We start from the raw sequence: 12,549 nt of genomic DNA, 5'->3' as shown, positions 1-12,549 counted from the left end.
GTTCATTTTAAAAAATCGTTTAAACTATAACCCAAACTAAAAAAATAGTTTGAAAATTTTCTAACTCAAATTAAACAATTTTACAAACAAACCAAATTAAACCATAATTTTTAAATAATTCAATTTGATTTTACTATGTAAACTGAACTGTACACAATATATATATATATATTATTAAATTTTTATGTCATATCAATTTAGATTTTATGTCAAATATCTAAACCCTAATTTAATTTGAAATAAAATCATATCAAAATTTTTTAATTGTAAATCGAACTAAAATATTTTCGAATTGATCCATCTACCCTAATTAATACAAACTATATAACAAGTAAACTCATAGCAAAACATAATATGTAACAACACGATTTGTTATAAAACAATATATTTTATCAAATATCAAGGAATAATACAATTTGTTACAAAATAATATACAAAAAGATATTTTGACTCGAAACGACATTTTATCAAAACAAAATTATGCAATTTCAAGTTAATGCTAAGAATTTGTTTATTGTCTTTTTATACGATCAATTGTAAAGATAAAAAACAAATAGAATATCATAACAAAAAACACAAATAAGTCTACAACTTCAACTTTAAAATAATATAATTAATAATTAATGAGATTAATAACTACTTATCAAAGATTTAAGAAATTTAATTTTTAATTTATATGATGAATGTGACATATTATAAATATTAAAATCATTAATAAATATATAAATATGACATACCAAACATAACAAGTTTAAATCTATAATACTTATAATGCACCAACAAATAAAATAAATTACAAATAGTTTTTTACAAGTCTATCAAAAAGAATTATCAAATTAAAATAAATGTCTTTGGGGGATGTAAATTTGGTGTATGATAGTGCAATGCCGATTTTTTTTGTTGATTTGATTTAAAGAAAAGTAATTTTGTACATTGAAACTTTTTGTCAAATTAAGAAAATAAAAGATACCAAAGATTTTTTATTATTATAATGTTATATAATATTTTATTTAAAATTTTTATATTATTTCGGATTGATTTGAAATGGGTTCGTATTAATTCAAACACAATCCAATTTTTTTAAAATTAATTCAAGTCTAATCCGAACTAATTTTTATGTCAAAAATCATGACATTAACCTAATTATTTTGTTTTTTATTATATTAAATTAATAGATTATATCAAATTTTGTCCCTTTAACAATAATTTTTTTATTAAATTTCGAATCCTTTGAAGACTTGTTGCGCATCCCTGTAGCGATCTTCGGATTTATTGATTTAATTTAAAATATAAAGATATTTAATAAACTAATTAAATTTTTTTATCTTAATTTACTGATTGTAATAAACTAGTTAACAAGCAAATGGGGTTTTATTGTTTTGTGTTTTTTTCATAGAGATATTTTTTGCGATAATTTTTTTACTTTCTACCCCAACATAACAAAGTACACAAAGATAAGTCCTTTGTTTAAAACAATTATTGGAAGTAGCTAGAGCTAGTGTTAATTACTTGTAAAACTAGTTGAAAAACAGGCTGTTGGATTTGAATTTTTGTAAATTTAAATGTCTTTGTGTAATTATGGTAAGCAAGCAAAGGTGAGATTTATTAATTGAATAATAATATAATTATAAAGGAATTATATAAATTTATACATATTTGATTGAATGAATTCAACATTGGAAGAAAAATAAATAATTATATCATTTAAACATAAATTATAATCTCAATTTGTTAGATAAATTAATGAGATTTATTTGTTAATGTAATTTTATTTTTATTGGATTACGGTCCTAAGTTGTTAATGTTATGAATTAAATAATAATAAAATTATGTATATCTAATTCTGAGAAATTAATTAGATATTTAAATAAGAGTAATATTATATATATAATTCTATATACAAATAACGATATATCATTATATGATTGAATAGTTAAAAATTAAAAATAAACTAATATCTAATAATATGATGATACATCATTATTTATATATAAAATTATACACAAAAGTTATATAAATAATTTTATTATTTAAATAATGTATTATTATATGATTGAATAATTTTAGATTAAAAATAAAATAATATTAATCACGTAATAAAACTTATCTAGATAATTAATATATTTTCAAAATTAAATGTACATAACTTTTGTGAGTTTCACATAGCTAAATTCCAACTTAATTCAAGTTGTAGTAGCCAGATTTTAATTAGAACTTGTGAGTTTCACATAGCCAAATGAGTAATTAATCATAACCACCCAAAAAAAAAAAAATTATTATTCAATTCTACAGCTCATGCAGTGGCTCTGCATTACTAAATTTTGAAATAATTTCACGACAAAATTGCCGACAATGGATGCAAGTTAGTACTCCTGTAGCTAAAGCGTCTCAATTTTTTGTTTGTTTTCTCTGCGGACTTTTCAAAATTTATCAGCCTACATACCTTCACCTATTCAAACTATGGGTCCAATTTTTTATTTTAATTTTTAAATTCATTTTATTATAAGAAAGGTCGTTTTATTATAAAAATTTTTTAAATTTAATTTTTAAAAAAAATCTCAAATCGTATCAAATCAAAATGTGCACATCTTTAATTATACAATTGATTATATAAAACGATCATAAACAAATGATTATTATTAACTTGAAATAGAGTAATTTTATTTTGTTAAAATGTCATTTTGTATTAAAATATTTTATGAGTATTTTAATTTGATAAGTATGTGTTTTTATATATTATTTTATAATAAACTGTGTTATTTCTAGATATTTGATAAAGTGTATTGTTTCACTATAAATAATATAATTAACTATAGTGTTTTGACACGATTTTATTTGTTATATAGTTGTGTTATTTTAGATCGTGTTAGGTCAATGTAAAAATATTTTGGTTTAATTTAGGGTTAAAAAATTTTTATACAATTTTATTTTGAATCAAGTTAGGGTTTAAGGTCTTCAATTCAAAATCTGAATTAACATAATATAAATAAGATCCGATTATACGAATTATTAGATGTAAATTTTATAGCTTAGTTCGAAAGTGTTTAATTTTTTTAAATTACAGTTTATTAAAAAAAAAACACAAATTGTTAGAACATTGGGATTCGACAATTACAAATATAATATAATTTTATACTAAAATTGGAATTTCCTCTAAAAAATAATTAATTAATTATCTAGAAATAGCAATAATTAAAAAAATAAAAAAAGATATTCACTTGCCTGAACTGGTAGTTCATATCTCCCATGTTATTGGGCCACAAATAAATTTAAATTAAATTCCATAATTTTGAAAAATTTATGTCTCCTGATCTATCGCTATTTTGCTTCACATGTGGTCAGATAAGATATATATTTTTTTTTTAATTATAACTTTTCTCATTTATTTATTTGTTTGTTTGGATTTATCCCATTTTTATATGATTATAATAACATAACATGATTATGATGTTCTATTTATAACAATGGTATATTTAATTATAGAATAATCATAAACATAAATATATCAATTATAATATTTTAATAATGTAATGTTATTTAGTAGTGGTAATTTTCAATATAACTCATTAATATAATACAAGATGATACGGAAAATATATGGTTAGAGTTGAGTTTTTGATATAAAATTTGTTTCAGATTAATCGACACAACTAAAAGATTCACACAAAAGAAACTAATACAATCTGAAGCAATTCGAATATTTTAAAAAAATGTTACTTTAATAGAATTTATTAGAGATAAATTATAGAAATATTAAAAGATAATATCAGTAGCAATTAAAATTTTTATAGATTGTAATTAGTTGTGTTTTTGTATAATTATAATTACTCATATTATTTTTTTATTTAAATATTTTATTTTTTATTAAGTAGTAAAAATTTGATTTAATTTGTCAAATTATTGTTGTGTTTTAAAAGTTTGAATATGTAAATTTTTAAACTATTTATCAATAAAACAAATATTATAATTTTATCGTTCAAATAATATATTATTATGTGATTACATAATTTTAAATTAAAAATAATATCAATCACATAATAAAAATCATCTAGATAATTATTATATAATCAATATTAAATTAAATGTACATAAAATTACCATCGCAATTCAAGTTGTAATAAGCAGATTTCAATTAGAACTTGTGAGCTTCACATGGCTAAATGAATAATTAATTAGCTCATAATTAATCATAACCAGCACAAAAAAACAATTAATTATTATTCAATTCTACAGCTCATGCGGTGGCCCTACACTGCTAAATTTTGAAATAATTTCTCAACAAGTCTCTCAACTTCTTTTAGCTAAAGCGTCTCCATATTTTGTTTGTTTTTTCTGTGGACTTTTCAAAATTTATCAACCTATTTACCTTCACCTACTCAAACTATGGGTCCAATTTTTTATTTTAATTTTTAAATTCATTTTATTATAAGAAAGGTCACAAGACTATTTTTCATCAAAGGCTTCAAAAGACAACAAATTTACACCCTTCAAAATTTACAAGGTCAAATTTTCATTCATCATTCACTAGTAAATTTGTTTTTTTTTTTTTAAATGATTATTTTACTATTTTATTAAAATTACAAATCTATCACTAACATTTAATATAAAAATTTAATTATCAATAGATCCTTATTAGATCAAAATTTGGTCAATTAATTAAAACAAACTAATTTTATATGGTTAAACAATATTAGCCACAATTCAATGAATTATATGGGTATATTCAAGACTTCTATGAATATATGCTTATTCTCATTTCCAATCTTAGAAATCTTAGAACTTTTTGGTAGAATTAAAGTAAAAATGATAGGAGTGTTTAATCCTACATTATTATTTTGTTAATACTTGTTTTATAATTAATTTTTTATTTAATAATGTTTTATTTACTTCAAATGAATATTATTACGAAAGATTAATTTGATTTTAATTTGTCAAAAAATTGATCAAAACCGAATATCAGTGTGTTTTGGGTAGAGTAGGCATAATAGATTTAGAACATATCTTTATTAATTATTTTTATATCTAAATGTAGTATTTAAAAATTTCAATCTTTTTTTTAGGATTGAATTAAAACAACCTTCATAACATTTTTCAAAATTTAATCATGTCATTTCAATGATTTTTTAATTGTGTGATCTCGTTTCTCTTTTTTTTTTTTTTAAGTATATATGAAAAACCGAAACCAGAACCTCTAAGAAACAAAGGGATTCTCAAATCAAGAAACCAAAGTGAGCCTCAAAACAATTTTTTGCCACACATTTTATTACTTAAATATTTATACTATAAAATCTAGCATAATATCTAGAGTATCCTTATATTTAATCATAAAAACACAATTCTTAGCCAATCTTTGAATACCAAATAGCAAATATTTTGCAAAACAATAAAACTATGTGTACTCATTTTGGATACACAAATGTATACACATTTATATGTGTCATCATGTGATTGGATTATTTTGAATTAAGAATAAAATAATAACCAATCATATGATGACACATATGAGTGTGTATACATTTGTGTACCCAAAGTGGGTACATATAGTATTGCTCTTTGCAAAAATCTTACATAGAATTCATTCTAATCTAGGTCAATATTGATCCATGTCTCTTATATTATGTATTTTTTCATAATTAAAAACTAAATAATATATAGTAGACAAACTCTATAATTTATGGGAAATGAGAATTTATTCTTTAATGTTGTTATTTATCAGTTAAATTAGTTAGAATATTGATAATACAACTAGAAAAATAAAACTTGATTAAGGGAAGTGATTGTTTATGATGTGTTAGGTGTGAAAATCAGGCAGAAAATATACCTGAAGAAAATCGATAGGTAAGAGATATTTTCTAGGGTATGCGATATCTCCTAGGATAGGAAAGATCTCCTATCATTCCTTCTAGACCTCCAATTTAATTTAATAATTTAAATCCCTAATTAAAATTAATTGTGAATTTAAATTATTAAAGATATCTCCTATCCCACAAGATATCATCTATCCATTGATTTTCTTCAGATACTTTTTCTATGTGATTTTCAACCCAAATACATTGTAAACAATCATTCCAGCTAATACATTTTTATTTTTCTGATTGTACTATCAATACTCTAACTAATTTCTTGTAAAGTTACCTATTAAATTTTCTATAATGATGGAGTTTAAAAAAAAATATATATATATATATATATAAAACTAAGACACCTATACAAAATACAAATGCATTCACAATAATATATCTTGTAAATACTTAATTGAATACTTAAAATTAAATTTATATAGTTTTATTTTAATATTAAATAAACAAAATACTAAGAATAGATATAATTGGATACCATGTCTACATAATATTTTTGTCATTATATAGGAATATTATATTTTTAGAGATGAGCAACTAGGGTTAATTTTATTAGACTTGCCAAAATTTGAAATGACCTATTAATCTGATATGATACAGTACAAAAAAAATAAGGTTAGGGTTATGATTTTTAACACAAAAGTAGTTCAATTCGAGTTCTAGTTGACCTTTAAAAAATTGGGTTGGGCTAGGGTTGACACAAAGCTAACTTAAATTAACTAGAACATTTTAAACAATATATTGCATAACATCATAACAGTAAAAAATTTATAATATCTTTTATCTTTTTCATTTGATTGAAAGAGTTTCAATCCACAAAATTTTTATTTGAATTTATTATGTTTAATGTGTTATATATTTGTTAATAGTTTTAATATTTATGATAGTCATATTCATCGCATGGATTGAAAATTAAATTTAAATATTTAATAAGTGGTTGTTAATCTCGTTGGTTATCAATTACATTATTTTAAAGTTGAAGTTATAAACTTATTTGAATTCTTGATTATAATATTCTATTATTTTATCCCCTATTAGAGGTGTGTATAATTTAGTTCAAATCGTAAAACTTGATTGAACTATTTAAAAATTATGGTTTAGTTTGTAAAATTATTTGATTTTGGTTGATAAATTTTTTAAAAATAGTTTTTAGTTTGTGTTATGGTATAAGGGATTTTCAAATCAAATCAACCTGTAAATACATATATATAATTATATTTGATAAATTTTTTAATAAACAATTATGTGGACAACTTTTTTTAATATTTATTTTACATATTAATATTATGTTTTAGAAAACTATAATTCAATTAATTTTATAAAATAATATATTATTTATAAATGAATGGTTTTAATAGATTCAAATAGTAATCTAAACCAGACTAAACCTTATTTTTTCAGTTTAAGTTGAAACCTAATATGGTTTGGTTTCGTTTGAAAATTTTTCAAAATGTTTTTTTAATTTGATATGAAAAAGCTCTCAAATCGCATCAAATCAGATTGTGTACACCCTTAATTCTACAATTGATCATAAAAACGATAATAAACAAATAATTACTGTTAACTTAAATAGAGTAATTTTGTTTTGACAGAATATCGTTTTATGTTAAAATATTTTTTATGTATTTTAATTTGGTAAGTATGTGTTTTTATATATTATTTTATAACAAATTGTGTTATTTCTTAATATTTAACAAAATGTATTGTTTCGCTATAAATCATATCATTACCTGTAATGTTTAGACATGACTTTACTTGTTACATAATTTAGGTTATTTTGGGTAGAGTTAAGTTAATATGAAAATATTTTGGTTCGGTTTAAAATTGAAAAATTTTGATATGATTTTATTTTGAGTCGAGTTAGGGATTAAGATTTTCAATTTGAAACTTAAATTAATATGATACAATTATAATTTGATGATATAAATGATGAGGTCTATATTTTATAGCTTAGTTTGAAAGTGTTTAATTTTTTTTAAACTATAGTTTATTACAAAAAAACACAAATCGTTAGAACACTGGGATTCGACAATTACAAATATAATATAATTTTATACTAAAACTGGAATTTCCCGTAAAAAATAATTAATTAATTATCTAGAAATAGCAATAATTAAAAAAATAAAAAAAGATATTCACTTGCCGGAACTGGTAGTTCATATCTCCCATGCTAATTAAAAAAATAAAAAAAGAAATAGCCACTAATAAATTTAAATTAAATTTCATAATTTTGAAAAATTTATGTTTCCTGAACTATCGCTATTTTGCTTCACATTTATTTATTTGTTTCTTTGTTTGTTTGGATTTATCCCATTTTTATATGATTATAATAATATAACATGACTATGATGTTCTATTTATAATAATGATATATTTAATTATTGAATAATCATAAATATAAATATATCAATTATAATATATTAATAATGTAATTTTATCTAGAGTTGGTAATATTCAACATGTGCCTTAATATAATATAACACAACTCGAAAAATATCAGATTAGAGTTATATTCTTTACACGAAATTTATTTAGGGTTAATACAACACAATTCGAAATTATTAGGGTTAACACGAAAATAATCTAGTACAACTGGAAGTGACTAGAATATTTAAAAAAATATTACTTTAATAGAATTGATTAGACATAAAGTATAAAAATGTTGAAAGATAATATCAGTAGCAATTGAATTTTTTGTAGATTGTAATTATTTGTATTTTTGTATAATTAGAATTACTCATATTATTTTTTATTTTTATTTAACTATTTATTTTATTATTAAGTAGTAAGAATTTGATTTGGTTTATCAAATTATTGATGTATTTTAAAAGTCTTAGTATGTAAATTTTAAGATCATTTGTCAATAAAACAAAATATTATATTGTGTGTTTTATTAATAGTATGTTAGGGTAATTTGGTAAAAAAATTAATACGATAAAAACATTTTGAAGAGTGAAAATAATAAATAATTTTTGGTCAGTTTGGGTTGAGTCAGGCTAACTTGAATATTAGGGTTAAAAAATTTCAATACAATTTTAATTTAAATTGAGTTAAAATTAAAGGTTTCTAACATAAACCTCTAATTAACACAATACGAATAAGGCCTAATGACACAAATCCCCATATCTAATTTTATCACATTTTTATATGATTATTTTACTAATTATTCGAATAATAATCATAATTATATTAAATATATAAAATTTGAATAGCGTATTGCCAATAATTCTTATTATTATAATCAAATAATTATAAACCATGTAAAGCATGCTTTTATATTCAGAATTTTTTCTTAATTTATATTTAACGGTTAATAAAAATAGAAAATAAATCTCATAAAGATATATGTATCATGAGATTTATAAAACCTATAAGAGAATCCCAATTCTAAATGGTTACTGTCATTGTCATCTAAACTAAGAGTTTTTTCCTTCTATTTTTTTAATTCGACAAATAATTATTTCTTTTTTTTATTTTAAACGAAAATCATAAATATATTAACCCTAAAGTTAAATTTATTATATAAAAAGACTGAAACAATATAAATAATAAAAATAAAAGGTGATAAGATGATTAAAAACTTGTGTAAATTTATAGAAACATTAATTTTAAAGGATCTAAACTTTTTTAATTTCTAAATGCATTCAAAAGATTAAGCCAACCCTTGATTCTACTAAATTTGTTTTTTTTTTTTAATTCAAATTCCAAATGCATATTAAACATAAAAAAAAAAAAATTATTTCTATCTCTATCAAATATTAAATTTGGCTTTCCAAAATAAGTAAAAAATAATCAATTAATTAATTTTGATAAGAACTTGACAAAGGATATGTGACAATTAATTGGACCGAATTTTTTGTTTTTATTTAATTCTAACTTTGTTTGATCAAGACTTTAAAAATATTCTAGAAATTATTAAAGTGTTGAATTAAAACAACCTTCATAATACTTTTCAGATTTTAATCATGCAATTTCTAAATTAAATACTCTTTGAAACTAAAATTTGAAAGTAACAAAAATTCATAAAACATAAATATGAAAAATTATACAAAGTGGGTGTATTTAATAATTTTAAAAGCTTTCTAAATGCATTCAAAAGATTAAACCAACTCTTGATTCTACTAAATTTAATATATTTTTTAAAATTTAAATTTCAAATGCATAAGAAACATCAAAAAATAATTTCATTTCTATCTCTAGCAAATATCAAATTTGGCTTTCCAGAATAAGTTAGAAATAATCAATTAATTAATTTTGATAAGATCTTGTCAAAGGATAAGTGACAAATAATTGGACCGAAGCTTTTGTTTTTATTTGATTGTAACTTTGTTTGATCAAGACTTGAAAAATATTCTAAGCATTATTAACTATTTTAATATGATTTCTTGAGAAGATTAAAAGTTATTATCTTATTATACACTTATTTATAGGAAGAGTAGTTTTTCAAGTTTCAACATAGATTTTATAACTTCAAAAGGTTATTTTCATGAATCTCTTGAATTTCATATGAAGTCATTATTTTATTTAAGAGGGTTAAAAATCATAGTAATATTTACAAGGAAAAAAAAAGTTAAATGCGATTGATCACATAGAAAAATTTATAATAAAAACCGCCAATGAAACTATATGCATCTAATTTTGAATATTTAATTAGATACTAAAATAATGTATTATACTTAATCTTAATTCAAAATTTCATTTCTCCTGTTACTTTTTTATGTTAATCATTATGTATTTAAGTGTTATTTTATCTTTTTTATTGTTACATGATCTAATCTTTATTTTATCCGGAAAAGCCATCTTTTTCTCAACAACGAAAAAAATCCATGAGATAATAAACTATTAGTTCTAAATCATCTGTGATGATTAATCAACAATTTGAAGTGTTTTTCTTGCGTATTATTAATAAATTGATGTTCAGATATAGATGTAGGAGAATTAGTTTGGAAAGTAAAAAGTCCATAGGACATCTCTTTATATGCAAAATAGTCTCAATGTGAAAACATGTAGACAAAGGGCTAACCTTTATCCAATTATATAATAATATATGAGTTAAATATCTAATTAAGTACTTAAAATTAAGTATATATAGTATTGCTTTGAAAATGTTACTTCCAATAAACTTATTGTAGGATTATGAGTCTTTATTTAAACTTTTGTAATCTTTCTAAACTTATTGTATGTATAAATTAGGTCTTTTTAACAATATTTTGATCCAGATTTTAAGTAAACGTTAAGAATTTTCATAATCAATAAAACTATATGTACCTATTTTGGGTACACAAATATATACACATTTATATGTGTCATCATGTGATTGATAATTTTGAATTGAGAATAAAACAATAACCAATCATATGATGACACATATGAGTGTGTATATATTTGTGTACTCAAAGTAGGTACACATAGTATTACTCTTTCATAATATGTTATGCATTAAAAGAGAATAAAAATTATTATTTGGCCCAAAAAACTTTGCCAAAAGGCCAGAAAAAGAGAAATATGAGCCTTAAACACTTGAATAATACTATTTCACGTTGGCATTTAACACCAAATTGAGAGCGACCAAATTTTTGATGAAATATAATTATGAATTCCAACCATATGGTCAACCACCACGTGTATCATAAATTACCTTTCATTTTAAAAATAAATATAGTGTTTTTTTTTTTTCTTTCTTGATTTTTTTTTTTCCATTTGGAATGTGCTGTCAATTTCAATTATTTAACGCGATTGTTGCATTGCCATGCAATGTACACTTTATTAATCAATCACAAAGAAATTTATTAACCGGCGATCTCTTGCATTAATCCAACCATTGCATCAAGATATGTCAATAGACTAAGCCAAGTTGTGCCATGTTGAGCTTGGCTTGGCACATCGGGTTGATAGATCATGTCAGGCCAAAATCCACTACAATGCAAGTCTTGTGGGTCAAGTTGACCTGTCATATATTGATGGCTCATATTTTAGCAAACCATGTCACGTTGGACCCTTAATGGGTCAACCTATTAATGTAATAATAAAATTTTTTATTAAATAATTAAATAATTGAATAAAATTAATTTATATTCACTTTTAAATTAAATAAAACCAAAGACATTATCTTGAAAATTTTATTAATAATCATTCATTTGTTATAGAGGAATATCGTGGTTATATGATTAAAAATATAAAAAATAATACAATTTTATTTATTTATACAATATAAAAATACGTGTTTTAATCCTTATTAATATAATTTCTATTTATCTTCAACATTTAAATTCTTAAAATCTTCAAATATATCCTCTATTATCTTGTTCTTTAATTTGAATTTAACAATTACTCAATATTTTATACACATTATCGCCTGTAACACCCACAAATACGTTTTAAAGGTAAGATAGTCTTTTTGAATGAGTTGACATAATTTGAAAGTCAAAATATGAGTTCTGAGTGATACATGACCATGTATAATAAGTTAATTTCGTGTGTCATTGCCATATCGGCTAGATAAGATTGATTATATGTAAATTCAAAATTAAGTGACACACAACCGTGTGCCTTAAACACACGCCCGTATATGTGTAACGCATTTTCAGTTTATATATGACATGTCATTACGTTTTTGGGATTATTATCTCAAAATCCCTAAATACACGATTTCTCCATAAATTAAGTGTGAGAAAAAGCCTGATCATCTGGC

The sequence above is a fragment of the Mangifera indica genome, chromosome 13 (genome assembly GCF_011075055.1).
Source record: "Mangifera indica cultivar Alphonso chromosome 13, CATAS_Mindica_2.1, whole genome shotgun sequence".
Classification (NCBI taxonomy): domain Eukaryota; kingdom Viridiplantae; phylum Streptophyta; class Magnoliopsida; order Sapindales; family Anacardiaceae; genus Mangifera; species Mangifera indica.
The sequence above is the reverse complement of the archived record's forward strand: the minus strand, read 5'-3'. Positions refer to the sequence as shown.